This window comes from Carassius gibelio, chromosome A14 (assembly GCF_023724105.1).
Source record: "Carassius gibelio isolate Cgi1373 ecotype wild population from Czech Republic chromosome A14, carGib1.2-hapl.c, whole genome shotgun sequence".
In the NCBI taxonomy this organism is placed as follows: Eukaryota; Metazoa; Chordata; class Actinopteri; order Cypriniformes; family Cyprinidae; genus Carassius; species Carassius gibelio.
The window spans coordinates 11,453,770-11,469,922 of NC_068384.1; the positions used below are offsets into that span (position 1 = coordinate 11,453,770).

At 35.5% G+C, this 16,153-nt stretch overlaps 1 long non-coding RNA gene across 1 annotated transcript; it reads left to right on the top strand.

Moving 5' to 3' along the window:
* Window positions 1-6,802: 6,802 nt before the first annotated feature.
* Window positions 6,803-9,390, top strand: LOC128027501 (uncharacterized). The gene is made up of 2 exons (XR_008186734.1): window positions 6,803-7,157; window positions 8,218-9,390. It is a non-coding gene; the product is annotated as an uncharacterized LOC128027501 (long non-coding RNA).
* Window positions 9,391-16,153: the final 6,763 nt, after the last annotated feature.

Genomic DNA, 16,153 nt, shown 5'->3' on the forward strand with positions numbered 1-16,153 from the left:
GGCTCAGGAATGAAGCAAAAGGAGGGAGTGAGATCTGTGGTAGAATGGCAGGTTTGGATGAACTAAGTTTTTTTTTTTTTTTCTTTGGTATTAACTATATTTGTTTTTGGTATAGCATGTTGAAATTTGCCCTCTAACCGAAAAAAGGCCCACAGCCCATATTGTAAAGACCTAAGACGATAGGTTGGCAAATGTACAATAGATATGAATCTCTCTCTCTTTCGCTTACAATTTCACACACAGACATCTCAAGAGATCCGGTTGTCATCTAAACAAGAGCGGCTGGCATTGTGTCAGTCATGCTGCTAATGGTGATAAATTCCTCCAGTATTAGAATTTGTACAGCACTTCAGGAATCCATTTCTCCAGAGAAGGAGAACTCATCAGATGTTGCAATTCAGGTAAACACACACTGCTGTAATTGGCATAAACTCTTGCAAGAATAGAAATTATAAATATTATATTAATATATCATTATTTTGCTTAGGTTTATGGTTTATATATATATATATATATATATATATATATATATATATATATATATATATATATATATATATATATATATAAAGCCTAAGCAAAATAATGATATATTAATATAATATTTATAATTTAATAAAAATTAAAGTTTGCCACCAATGTAATGCATAGGTATTTTTGGTCTGGTATTTTTTATAGTTTAAAATAGTTTAGTTTAGTTTAGTTTTTTTGGAATGACATATAATTAAAAATATTCATTAAAGTATCGTAGATGTTTACTTTTGTTGGTTTGTTTAGGGTGGATTCTGAAAAAGTGTGAAATGGGCTTATCTTTTTCAGCTGCAGCTCAGGATTGTCGCTTGTTATTTTCCAGTGTCATAGACATCTTGTTTTCTTTCCAGTAGCTGGCTCACAACATCTATTGCCCATGTGCTGCCATGAGCAAAGATGGCAGATTTCAAATCTGCAGGGTCCTGCACCAGACAAACAGCTGCCGTTGAGAAGAATGTGAATGCTAATGGATGACTTTCTCCAGGCATTTTGTAGACCTCTTCAGTGACCCCAGAAACTGGGTCACTTCCAATTGGTGCTGTCAAAAGTTCTAATGTCGGTACCAGTCAGAAATAAAAATGTGACAATTCAAGCATTTCCCACTAGCATTTTGAGCTGATTCTTAAACCGCTCAGATTGGTCACTGTATATATATATATATATATATATATATATATATATATATATATATATATATATATATATATATATATATATATATATATAACAGTAAATATAACAGGTAACAAGACTAAAAAATGAATAAGAATTAATAATTTGTATAATTGATATTATTTTTGCATCACTAAACCAAAAATGTAAGACGTAACAAGGACTCTTTCTTTATTTCTAATCCTGAAGCATCCAAGGAGAATTTTGGAACATGCAGCTAATTTTTTGGATGATGCTCTTCTGCTTTTTTTTTTTTTTTTTTTTTTTTTTTTTGCTACATAAAAGTAAATTAACAAAAACAACTTGGGAGCCATATCAGTCTGGTACCGCTGCCAAAACCCCCACTTAAAACATTTCCATTCCATCTGCTTATGGCCTCAAATGAGTCCCTCTTCATCAACGCATCGCTGTGATGTCCGATTCACGGTGAGAGCACTAGCCCAGACTGGCTGCCGTCACATCCAGATGGATACCCCATATTGGTACTTAAGGTCCTCATTACAAATAAAATGACTTGTTTGTTAAGCCAAAGCATGGTGAATTCTTAATTAAAATTAAACTAATTTTAGTTTTCAATTGTACAGACTCTAGAGAAGAAGGATTCACACACCTTTGCAGATCTGTGACATTCATGAACAGGGACCCAGGAACAAACGTTTTTTTGGCCCACACCCCCAACGACATAATTCCCGGTTGCCCCTCCTCCCTTGATTATAGTCCAGGGTGTGGATTACAAATCACGGTTTGCGTTTTAGAACTCCTTTTGTTGCAGTAGACCATAGTGACCCGGTCCAAGGATCGGTTGTCATGCTGGATGCCACTGTGTAATAAAACCTCATATAGATTTTTCTCTTTTGCTGCCCAGCCTTGGGCCCACATCTGACCTTGTCTGTCTAGTAGAAAAAAAATAAGCACACGCAAAGACCTGTACTACACCGCCAACTTCAATTTCAATGCTTCAGGTGTTGTCAATACAAACCACCTGTTTGAGAGGAGCTAGTGAGAGATGCAGCTGCACAGAAACATCTCTTAAGGTATTACAACAGAACTAGTATTCAAAATGAAGTATTATTACTGCACCTAATGGAACAGCTGTAGTTAACTTCAAAGCAGGTGTTATAATTGTATGATGCTTCAAGAATAATAATGACAGAAAGTCACAGTTTGTACTGATAGTTTTTGCATAGTGTCAAATTAATAATATGGCTTGCTTAGTTGGGGGTTAAAAGACTTAATATTTAGCCATGTTATTTATTTATTTATATATCTATCTATCTATGCATTGTGTGCGTGTGTGTGTGTGTGTGTGTGTGTGTGTTCTGGATTAGTTTGACCTTGAGAGAGAGTCTTTTCGGGATTTGGTCCCACCTGCTATGGTCCTATAACGCAGGCTTTTCAATTCTGAACTAGACTGAACATAGAATGAAAAGAGCAGTTTGTGCTTTTGTGTTCTTGTGGCGTGTGTGTGTGTGTGTGCTTGTGCGCGAGTGCATGCATGTGTGTGGAGTCTGACCATCGGTGGACATTTGATTTGAGATGGGGTCAGCAGTAGGTGTGGGGTCTAACAGCAAGAAGCTAGATTGGAGTGAGTGATCTCTACCGTCTAATACACAACACAGCAGGAGCATGATGCGACTATAGCGAAAAAGACAGAGGGGGAAAGAGAAAATGTATGAAATTGAGGGCTATACTTTAAAGATCGTCTCTCTCTGTGGCTACTTCATGCCCATCTATGTAGTGCCAGGTATTTAGCTTCTAGAACACCATGAATCCTTTGCAACGGTTTAATCAATGTGCTGGAGATTTTTTGTAGGGAATTTAGTCCTTGCTGCTTCAATAACACTGGGCTGTTTGTAGTGATATTTTGGCTGCAGAATCTATTCATCTATTTTGGCCACGCTGCAACAACTCTTGTTTAAAATCAGGCGACTGTGCGGGCTGCTAGCAGGAAATTAAGACCCATGCCATGTTCTTGGATTTGAAGATGATTCGAGCTTTATGACATTTTGCACTATCCTACCGGAGCGATCCATTTGAAAACCGATGGACTGTGGCCATAAAGGGATGCACATAATAGCAACAACACTTAAGTGCATCGTGGCATTCAAATTGTGCTTAGTTGCTATAAAGGCCCCTAATGTGCACATGAAACCATTCCCCCACACCATTACACTTTATCTCCAAGCCTGCAGGATCTAGGAGTGGATTTTTTGGGTCAAATTGTGACTCTACCATCTGTACTCTGCAGACTTGTCAGATCAGTGAAATGCTTCCAATGTTCAGTCATCTAGTTTTGGAAAACCTGTTCATAGTTGACAGGAATGGTCCTTACATAGTCTTCAGTGGCCCATCTGTTATCCCAAGTAGATGCATTCATAAATGAACCGTAGTACGGCTTATATATAAAACTATTATATTTTTTGTTTTATTTTATTATCATTTAAATGCTTAATGTTTTTTTTTCTTTGTTTCTTCATTTTACCTCAGTTCAGCAATACTAATTTATTCCTCTTGATAAGGTTTATACAACAGTTCTTTCTGATCCTCAAATCTGATTGGCTTACAACAATTTGCCGTTTGTATCACTGTGCTTGCAGCATTTCTCACAGTGACTGGAATGGTGGATGCCCATATATATATATATATATATATATATATATATATATATATATATATATATATTTTTTATTTTTTTTATTTATTTTTTTAGGTGAGAATATATATATATATATATATATATATATATATATATATATATGTGTGTGTGTGTGTGTGTGTGTGTGTGTGTGTGTGTGTGTGTGTGTGTGTGTGTGTGTGTGTGTGTAAGGCATTACTGTTTATATCAATATGCAGTAGTTTGATACCAGAGAGTCTGAAAATTAGCGGAGAACAAAGAGTGAGCTGCTGTGGGTAAAGTTCATAATCTAATTTGTCTTAGACATGAGACATATTTATATTAAGCACTTAAAATTAACTTATAAGATATAGTAAACGTATAGTTTAAAGCAACTTGCTCTATAAAATGCCTTGACAGATACATGTGAGAGAGAGAGAGAGAGTACAGACAAAACGTTTGGACACACCTTCTCATTCAAAGAGTCTTGTATATAATCCCATATATAATTCCACATGTGTTAATTCATAGTTTTGATGCCTTCAGTGTGAATCTACAATTTCCATAGTCATGAAAATAAAGAAAACTTGTTGAATGAGAAGGTGTGTCCAAACTTTTGGTCTGTACTGTGTGTGTGTGTGTGTGTGTGCGTGCAAAAGTATTAGGTCATTTGTATTTCCAAGATGCTTTAAGAGACCTACCTATAAAGCTACCTGAAAAACTATGCACAACTGTACCTAGGACAAAAGCTGTTTAAGCACTCATTTGCTGTTTACACAAACCATGGGAATAAATAGTGCGTAAGCTGTGTCCCACCTGTTGCAAAAAGACAGTGACTTTCTAATAAAATGCCAATATCAAAATGATACTCAATATTGCAGTATTGTTAATTTGGCTGTATTGTTTATTTATTATTATTTATTTTTTATTTTTTTATTTATTTTTTTTATTTCTCAAAGGTAGCTGAAGTGATATGATCTAGATACTTTGAAATTATTGGTTGGATTCCCGATACATGTTCAATTTCAGATTTTATATTTTAATAAACTTTATTAAAAAAAAAAATGGTGTAAAGATGTTTCTTGATATTTGTGCAATTGTATTTATGGTGGACATTTCATGTCAACGTATCTAGATCATATCTCTCCAGCTCCAGGGGTGTAGTGCACATTACTGATGGCCTGATTCCAGCTTGACTGCAACAGTATCGGCAAGCTAATGTCTGTCGCATCTGGCCCGATTAATTCGGTCCAGAATCAGGCAACAAGTACACAGGCATCCGGCCCAAGTTCAGCAGATGGAGTTCTCTGGCATGCGAGGATCTAACCGGAACTGTCCAGAGTGTATTTTGCTATATGTATGCATTTTGCTGTATGTATGTATGTTTCTGTATGGATGGATGGTTTTAATTTTAAAAGTAATACATATTCTAAAATAAAAAGTCCTTTTTTTATTTATGTGTTACAACTGATAATTTATGACCCTTTAAGTCCCTGGCCCAATGCTCCAGTGCTGCTCTTTCATTCTCTCTCTGTGATACTAGTTAGTTAGGCTCAGTTATTTCATTTAGTTTCAGCAAACCTTGGCCTTTCTTTTCTGGTCTATCATTACCATAGCAGGAGTGAGAGAACTTTCCTAATCACACTATTCCCTATTAACGCCAGACTCTGTGGTGTGTGAAAATCGCAGTTGGTCAGTTGCTTCTGAGATGGTGGAGCTATGACCCCCAAAAACCAAATACTGCATTCTCTACCTAAATTTTAACTGAATTTCAATTAAAACCCCAAAACCTCCTCTGCCTCTATTGTAAGTTTCCTCCACATGACAAATAATGAGTTGAATGGCCACTGAGTTTTGTTCATACAACATACTGAGACAGGCTACTTTCTCTCTCTTTTCCTTGCATATACTGTTGAATAACAGCTGGAGGTAAGTGGGAAAAAAAGATGCTTAATGATGCAGTGTGATTGACAGGTGGGGTTACGGTGTGAGATGTGGACTTGTGAAGGCACAAGTGCTGTGATATAAATTCAAAGAGATGAAATCAGCTCTAAGCAAATTTATTCATGGTTTAATCAGACATGCTATTCACTGATAACCTACTTTCCCTATATTAATGCAGAATAGGAAGAGATAGCTTTAAAAAGAGGACGAAAGGAGAAAAGAGTGAGGGAGGAGGCAGGAAAGAAAAAAAGAGAGGGAAGAGGTTGAGAGAATCAGGCGGTTTTATTCCACATTTTCCTTCATGTCTGGGTAAGCAATCTGGTCATGCCGTGGAGCCATCCATCATGGTTATAGTCTGTGAAGAGAATGTCTGAAGCTCAGGGTCAAGACACTCTTTTTTATTTCACTCACTCTCTCTTTCTTTCACTCTCTCCCTCTCATGTTCTTCCTGGGTTCAGATGTGTAATTCTTCTGTGCTCATGGTTGTTGTGTCACCTCACTAAAACCGTTCACACACACACACACTCCAACAGTGAACGTAACATTTCCGTGGTTCTTTCTTGCAGTCCTTCTATGGTGTCAATGATGCTGAAGATTGAAGTGGGCAGCTGTAACAGCCAACATTACCACTCACTTTGTGTCTACACTGTGTCAGAGAACTGAATCTGCACCCCGTCACCCTGAAGAGACCACCTATCTGCACACATATACACATTAACAAACACCATTACACACGGTCATCATTTCTAAACCACCATTAAACATCCCACCTAGCTGGACTGACAGTTAATCATCTGTAGGCGATTAATACATAGTTTTAGACCTAAACTTGTATATTTCATTCTGTCCTTCACTCCTTTAATGAGTTTAAAATGGTTAGTTCATCTTTACACGCACACATTTACTTAGCTAAATTAAAATATGCCATAGACTTAATTTGATTTTATATATAGCTTAGTGTATGTTTACAGTTTTTTATAGTTAGTTATTTGTGTGTGTGTGTGGTTTTGTTTTGCTTGTATGGATGCCAAAACAATTAGACGGTGGGCCGAGGGTCCGTATCTGCTTTACTTTTCGAAATGAATGATCCCTATGGAGGGAGAACCTGGATTTGTAAAGTTGGGACGGTTGTTTTATTCTCAACGATATGAAATGTGTTGCCACTCCCATTTGTTGCACATTTTCCCCGAAATCATAATGCACGATCCGTAAATATGCAGGCAAACGCTGTTGCCTACTATATTAGTTGAGCCAATAGCGCGGCAAGATACTGACATGGGATTATTACTATCCAATCAGATGTAGTTTATTTAGAACAGCTGTTACACGAATGATTTAGCTATCGGACAAGAGCACCAGCAGCGCATTGATCGTCAAGGACATTCTTTGTGTGATTGTAAGTATTCATTTAATTAGAATATATTTATGTAAAATGTTTGTTTTGTACACTGTGTTGTTCAAACGTATGTAAGCGTCTCGTTAGTGTCGTTTTAAGTAGGGTAACGTTTCAGCTGGCGAACTAGCAGTAGCCAGAGCCGTTTAGAATCTCGTATTTAACGGCTCTGGCAGTAACTAGCATCATGCGATTACATATTTGATTTGGTGTAAACATTACATTCTAACGGTGACACTTCGTCCAACTCGCATAGACTACAGCTCCACTGTATGTTGGTGGATAATTACCTTAGACTCAAGGCGAACATGAACCTGTTGATGTTTAAGACATATATTTAATTACCAGTTAAATCTGACATAACGTTATAGAGTCAGTATCCTAATATTCTAATCAATATTCAAACCGGAGAGCTAAGAACTCTAACGTTGGTTAGAACTGTATGTATTGGAAATAAGATTATCACTATCAAATAACATAAACTGCATGTAAAACAAACAAGATTATAAGTATAACTATCAAAAAACATAGACTATCAAACAAAGTAGAGTTATAATGTACGTAAACCTGTCATACAAATTTACTTCAGCAAGAGTAGCAAACACGCATCTCCCCACATGTGTACATGCATACACGCATGTGCCCTAGTCATCTTCAAGTGACTTATTGTCAAAGTTTAAACACTGACAGAGGTTTGTACATGGCAGCTCATGCAGTTTACATGTGCATCTACCTTTAACACAATTCGTTTTTTTACATGAGCAGTGCACAAGTTCCAGTATGACAGATTGTCCACATATACAAGGTAGGTTGTGGATGCCTTCAGGAATTTCAAGAAGGGATGAGACTTGTGAAGGCTTGACTTTAGTGAGTGTGCCATATAAGCTGTAATGTTCACTCCCTCTGTTTCTTCCACAGATTTTTTTAAAAGCAAATTCAACTTTGACAGTCGAAGTACTTTGTGTTGTTTTAACAGCCTATCCTCAATGATTGTTTTGCAGAAGTGCTTCTATCCATTTTCATATATGTTTGTTTCTGTTCTCTCAATTTTGTGTGTGGTCAGATACCGGGTATAATCTCGATAGCAAGTGAAGTGATACAGTGCTTCACTAGCCACCAAGTCCCTGTCTTGGATATGGAGAAGGAGAGACTCGTCCCTTTTCCCTTCAGCGGCGAGTAGCAATTTCCCGGCATGGAGTGTTTCATACTGTGTTTCACACTGTGTTAGATTTTCTTTTACCCTTTTCCTGCAGTGTGACTGAACCTTGTACTTCTCATGTTTGCATATAATGCATTGTACTGGAAGCAGGTGTGGGGCCTGCTTGGATGTGTAGGAATCACGGGCATAAGATCTCAGAGCCCTTGTTTTAACTGGAGTTGCTTCACCATCCTCTGTCTCTACCACTAAAAGTGCAAAACAATAGATTTAGGTTCTGCACCCTTCCCCACATCACTGATTAAACAAAAATGGTGTGTAAGTTTCAGCAGGGTATATTGGTTCCACCTGTTCCCTTAACACGGTAATAAACCTGTTTCACAGCTTTCAGGTGTCCGTCCTTGATGTTAATGAGGCCATAATAGGAAGGGTTCGTTTTTGCAGGGTGTTTTTATTATATTAGTTAATTCATTGTGTAGCTATATTAAGTTAACTCAAATCTAAACTCCCTTAAGTCATATCTTTCTTTTTTCTATCTATCCTTCTTTCTAGATTTCTTTCTAACCTTTTCTTTTTTTTTTTTCTTTTTTCTTATCCATTTATTTTTTTCTTTTTACCTGTCTATTGAACTTTATTGCCTTAACTTTCGGGCTAGGATTTAAGCCAACTTAAAAGTTTGCCAAAACATTTCATGTAGTTTTTTGTACTAATATTATGTTGTTACTGCAACTACACTGCACATATCTGTATGTGTTGTTCATACTGTATATCTGTTCTGCTCTTATATTTAATTTATATTACTGTAAATACTACTTTCTTAACTGTATATTACTGTCCATTCTGCACTGTACAGGTCAAAAGTTTAGAAAACATTACGATTTTTAATGTTTTTGAAAGAAGTCTCTTCTACTCAAGCCTGAATAAATGAGTAGAAAAAAAATATATATATATTTCTACTCATTTATTCAGGCTGTCTAATATATTTGATGAATAAAAGACTAAAAAGAAAAAAAAACTAATAATATAAATCTTATTTACTAACACTTTTTATCAATTTAATATATCCTTGCTGAATAAAAGTATTGATTTAATTTAAAGAAAAAAAATTACTGTCCAGTAGTGTATATTGTTGTTACAAAATATTTGTATTTTTAAAACATAGCTGCTGCTGCTTTTTTTTGTTCTGTTTTACTTTTTATTCATCAAAGTATCCTAAAAAAGTATCACATGTTCTGAAAAAATATTAAGCAGCAGAACTGTTTCCAACTTTGATAATGAATCATCATTAGAATGATTTCTAAAGGATTGTGTGATAATGATCCTAAAAATTCAGCTTTGCATCACAAAAATAAATGATAATTTAAAGTAAAATAAATTGAAGATCAATTATTTTAATTGTAATAATATAATCACAATATTACATTTTCCCCCCTGTATTTTAGATAAAATAAATGCAGGCTTGATCAGCGGAAGAAACTCATAAAAAATAAAAAACCCATTAAAAATAGTACTGTTTCCAAACTTTTGACCTGTACTGTATGTCCAATACTGCACTGTCGGTCTATACAATATCATACCAACCTTCCTTTGCAGTTTCTTTAACTGATACTGCCTTCTCTCTTCTCCTTTGTGCTCGTTTTATCTTCGTAATATTTGTCAAATGACTGTAGCACTCCCTGTGGTAGCCAGTGTTAGCTGGTTTGACTAACTGGTTTGTAGGTTCCTGGCTTTGTAACTTGTATGCCTGTACTGCCTCTTCTGCAATGATACCTTCTATGCCCTCAAGGTCTTTCCACAGAAACACTGATTTAATAAATTTCTCCCAACTTATGTCTGTGAAGGGAATGGTGGGTCCACCACTTCTCTCAAATATATGCATACAGCACTTCATGTTTTTTATTTCATCCAAGTAAACATGGGCAGGAAAAAAAAAAGTATTGTCCGTCTCATTTTTTCATGACGCTGTTTCCAAGCAATACCATTATGTCAAATGTGTTAAATCAGAAGGGTGTATTTATTAAAGATTGCAAAGAAATGACAGGATATCGTATAATGTAACCTCTACATTATAATTTTGTGTCAAACTGAATATGTAGCAAAATTAGGTAAAATAGTTCTTATCTTAAATAGTACAATCTTAAATCCTGGGCGCGAAGCGCGCCAGTGTGTTCACAAACGCATCACCGACACTTTCCACGCACGCTATTGGTTGAAGGCAACAAATACGTCATGCAGGTCGGACCCCGCACGTAGCTGCTTGCTCTATTCGCCGGTAAAATAACCTGGATAAAATTACCGATATTATAGTAATGTGCAAAGTGTTTGAGTGGCAACAATTTTTATTTGCTTTGTTGAAAAGCGTAGCGGTTACATATAAAAAACTGGGTTATCCCTCGCCACAGATCGTTTGAAAACACGAAATCTCCCCTTGGCCCACCGTCTAAATGCCTTCAAGGCTGTGTTGTGCTTTACTTCTTACCCTTAATAACCTAAGTTTCGTTAGGTTTAACATCTGGAGACTAATTTGTTCTTAATGTATAGCTAACATGCACAATTGCACCTCTCTGGTTCTGTGTGTTGGGTATTCGCCCTCAGCCAAGTGTGATTGACCTGGAGTGTGTTTGGAATAAGTGTTTATGAACAGCTCCCTCCCAGACAGTCACGGGACTCTGTGCGATGGATGCAAAAACAGGGCCTTGCGTGTGATCTTAAACCTATAAATTGTTCTATTGTGCTTCCAAGCTGCCCGGTTTCTCACCTCCTTCCCTGTGGGGATCCACTTGTTTTCTCTCTCTCTTTTTTTTTTTTTGGTAATTTTATGCACCATTGGACAAAGCTGTTGACATATTTACACATTTTCCCAGTGCAAATGTTGAAAGAAATCAAGTAAAGCCTCTTATTATTTTGATTTGTGTCAGACGAGGGAATTCCCCTGTGTGTGATAAACCAAAGATATCCCCTCTGAAGACCCGATGTGCATGTGTGTGTGTTTGTTTGTGCTGGAACGAGCCACAGATCTGTCCTGATGGAGGCTCACTATGTGCACAAAGCAGAAGAGGCCTGGTAAAGAAGTGGTTGTACAGCTGAGAGTCTGGGGATGAATATGAATGCATTACAAATACGGAGAGGAACATAAACGAAAGCAACAGGAACTGATGTGGTTCCACAGCTTGCCTCATTCCTCGAGACCTTACAGTGTACAGGATTGATTTCTTTCCCTCGCTCCTTCTCTCACAATTATGACTTGTTTGATTATTATTTTTTTTTCTGTTGAAGTCTGGGTTTACTCCAAACAATCTTTGCGTTTTGGCCTTTTTCCATAATTACAAAACAAAACAGCTTTCTTCCTAGCAGGGGTGTACAGCTCTCATGCTAACATGGCAGTTTTGTGGGGCATTCATACGTGGAGGAGACTCTAGGTGGTGATGAAGGATGGATTTTAGCTTGATATGTTTTCACAACCGCTTTGGTCTCGTAAAATAACCTTAACGTCGCTATAAACAGCTGCTCGCCGCAAGGATCAATCCACAAACCACAAAATTAATAGAGCAAAGCGCAACCTGTTAGAGGAAGAGAGCGGAAAGGAGAGGAGAGGGGATGGGGGAGAATGGAAAGAGTAGACAAAGAACGAAGAGCCGTGACCACCATAAACATCAAATATTAAGATGTGAGGTCAATCATTTTTGGTTTGACCAGTTCTTACATTAATAATCTATGTTTGTTACCCTCCCATTATAATGTGGTTATTACCCACATTAAACCCTTTGCATCTGAGGTGATTTCAGGGCTCTTACGATGTTTTGACATGCCCTGACATTAATGCTTATTTCAGCTACTAATAACATAATATTGGTCAATATGTATTGTGAGCAAGATTGAGCTACATCTTTGCACCTTTTAGAAACCAAAAAAACAAAACAAAAACAATGTATATAATGTGTGGTAATATACTTTTATATGGCTATTGTTTAATATTATTTGTAGCATGCAAACACCATTGTGGTGTAAGAAATATTCAAAATGTTTCACTCAATTTCAAACATTTTAGTCAGGAATTATAGTTTTAGAAATAGCCAACTATGATTTTGTATTCATACAGTATAGCCTAGTAGCCTATGTATGATTTTATAGTATGATATGTTTTTCTAGTCACAGATTCATGCATGATTTGTACTATTCTAAAAAAGGACATTTTATATCTGAGAAACTAATTATCATTGTTGAGCACATTATACAAATCGTTTTGTGAACAACGTATTAATAATAAACATGGCCTAACCATTCTTAGACATGCAGCATTCATCATGCTCTCATATTAATTTTATATTGTATTTTTTTATATTAAATAGAGCATGAACACATCATCCTGTCATAAGAAACTTTAACAATGAATTGCTAATTTCAAACATTTTTGTCAGGAATTATAGTTAAAATGTTTTCAAGTTTATGTCACAATAACAGTGAACTAAAACAAAAAGAAACATTACTTACACATCAGATTGATTTCCTCCTCTGGATGAAGCGCGTGGCACATTCTTTTTTTCTTAGGTACTGTCTGGCTTACATAGAAGACAGAGAGTGCACCCTGTATGTTTTTATTTTTATTTTACAAAAGCACAAAGTTTTGTTGTTATTGTGAATTTACACAAATAAAAGTAGAAACTTAACAGTTTTTAATTATATATAACACTTATTTGTGTGACTAAAATCAATTTTTAGTCTTTTTCACACTGACCTTTTGGATAGTTCATGTTCATCTATTAAGTATTTTTGTGTAATTGTATATAATTTTACATAGTATTTAAAGTAAAATTATAATTTTGTTTTCAATATATATATTTCAGAGTTATTTTAAGTATTATTTATATACTGTTATATTATTAATCAATTGAACATTCATCAGTTTTTAATGTTTCAGTGTTATTTTAGTATTATTTACTACTATTAAAATTACTATTAAGGCTTTTTTTCTCATCAGTTTCAGTATTTTTTTTAATCCTCCATTTACAACATTTTATTTCAGCTGCCACAGCAAAATTTCTAATTTTCTGTTGGTTTTAGACACATTACAATTTAGTTCTAATATTGACATTTTATTTTTATGTTATTAAATAGATTAATTTACAAACAACAAAACATTTTGATTTAGACTTTATTTATCTGTTTAAATGTGATGTTGTCACCCTGACTGAAATCTCACTAAATTATATTTAGGTATATTTAGAATATATTGCCTTTTTAAAAAGCTTCAATGTAATTAGTTTTTTTTTTTGTGAGTACTTTGTAGCATAGCTAACTTTATCTAACTTAGCTTTACTGAACAATTTTAAAGTGGCTTCCCTGGTTCTGACACCGTAGCAACTGGTATCCAATAAATCTCTAAATATCATATCCAGCATTCCAAAGGTTAAAGGTCTTTTGTTCTCTTGATTTGTTCATCGATATCATAGTAGCAAAACATCCACCAGAACATTTTTAGAGGCCTCCTCCTGCTAAGAAATGCAATTACTTGAAATGTAAACTCTCTGTGTGCACTTTTTAGTGGTCTTTCTTCTCTTCTTCTCTGTGGGGAAGCAAGCAACATTCTTGCCATTTGTCAACAAATAGTCTTCAGGTTCATCAAGAGACTTCCCTCACTAACATGCATCTTTCTATTTCAGCAGGCCAGGATTTCAGACTTCGGGGAGGCTTTCATCTGTCCAATTATTATCATTAGGATTTGTTTCATACTGAAATATGCCAAGGGTGTAGAAATGGGCAAGCTGCCCAAAGCTAGTTTCATAGTTTGCAGCAGATTCAATGTGAGAAGCATTTGCCAAGTAATCTCAGAGAAGCATTTTAACACTTATATTGGTTGATGACAGTTGAGGGGAATATCATTTCAAAAGCTTTAAATGACACTGACCATATATAACAGAGCAGCAGTTTGTCTGCTTATGCTTCTTGGACCCTACAGTGAAGGAAAAGCTCACTCATGGCACATAGAAGAAATACACTGCCAGAAAGGACCTGATCGAAAGCGTCTGATTGTAATGATATTTCACGATGTCATCAGCATATGCTTTCGTCGAAGTGGTCCCTCAACACTTATCAAGGACTTGAAAGTGAAGTGCACGGACAAAGTAAGTTCTCAGCGGGAAATAACATATGTGTGACTTCACGCCTACTTGCATGTGTATGTCCACACTTTCTGTATTCCTCTCTCTCTCTCTCTCTCTCTCTCTAGGGAGCATCTGGCCCTGTTTGAGGCCACAGGCCTATCGATCGTTCAGTTGAGTGCTATTTCTCTCCCTTAAAGGAGTGCCATCTCTCTAGTTCTCTCTCCTCCATCCCCACTTCCTCTGTAACAAAAGCCCAGAGTAACAGAAGGCACAAGGGGGGAAGCTAAGAGCCGAGTGGACCGTTGACATGCTCACATGTCGGCCAAAGAAGAGGCTTCGCTGATCATAACGTATGATCACCTCATTCAACCATATCACAGTGGCATTTAAAGAGCTGCCACACTGACCGCAGATGTACCGTGCCATAGCGCCCAGTCTGTCTGTTGAGGATTAACAAGTGAGGGGGGAAAAGATATTAAATTTCAGAGAATTTTTTTAGAAAAGTAGTTTTTTTTTTAATTTATTTATTTTTTTATCTTTGAAGGTATACAGTAGTACCAAAGAAAGAAGACTGAAAAGAAAAACTAAAGTAAAAATTTGTTGCTATGGCTGATAAACATTAAAATTGCTTTAGGGTAAATAAGCTTAATCTTGCAAATGCCACAGGCAGCTATATTCTACAATGACAGCTCATTTCTACTTATATTTACTCATAGCTACACAGGGAAAGGTCGTTACCTTCAAAAACGTTGATCAAGATTATGGTAAATAACGTGCTCTATTGAGGCAATTAAAATCTGACAGTAATAAAATAATAAACTTAGCTACTTTAGCTTCTTCTAAAATCCAGGCTAATTCGGTCAATGTATATGAGTTTACACTCCATATGTTTAGTGATACTGTAGTATAATTTGTACTGTTAAAAGTATTTTTGAGTTTTAGGTTGACTTTCGGTTTTCATTTTATATTTATATGTATGTATATATATATATATATATATATATATATATATATATATATATATATATATATATATATATATATATATATATATATGGTCCCACTTTATATTAGGTGGCCTTAACTAATATGTACTTACATAAAAAAATAAGTACAAAGTACTTATTTTGTTCATATTGTATTGTGAAACACTTTTGCTGCTATTGGTTAGGGAGAGGGTTGGAGGTATGGGTAAGTATAAGGGTGGGTTAAGGTGTAAAGTATGGGTCAACAGTGTAATTATAAATGTAATTACAGAAATTAAATACAGATGTAATTACATGTAGTTTTTTTTTTTTTTTTTTTATATAAGTACAATGTAAAAACATGTATGTGCAGAATAAGTACATTGTACTAAATTATTAATTAAAATGTAAGTACTTAGTAGTTAAGGCCACTTAATATAAAGTGGGTCCATATATGTCTAATATTTATTATGTATTATTATTTTATTCCAGATTTAATTAACAAAACGTGTTTTAATAGTTTTAGTTTAAGTTAAGAATAACAACACTGCAAATGACCTTATAAAAGAGTTATTTGGGATTTTAAAATTTCTGTAGTTTCTTCTCCTTTACTGCCTCTGCTAATACGACGACCGTGCTCTCATTTCCCAGAAGTATTGCAAGCCTTTAGAAATTGCAGAAACCGTTGATGCCAATGATTTTTACCATCAACCTAGACTGATGATGCTTTTTGGAAAGCACATTCTAGGCAGATTAATAAAAGGATTTTTGGAATAT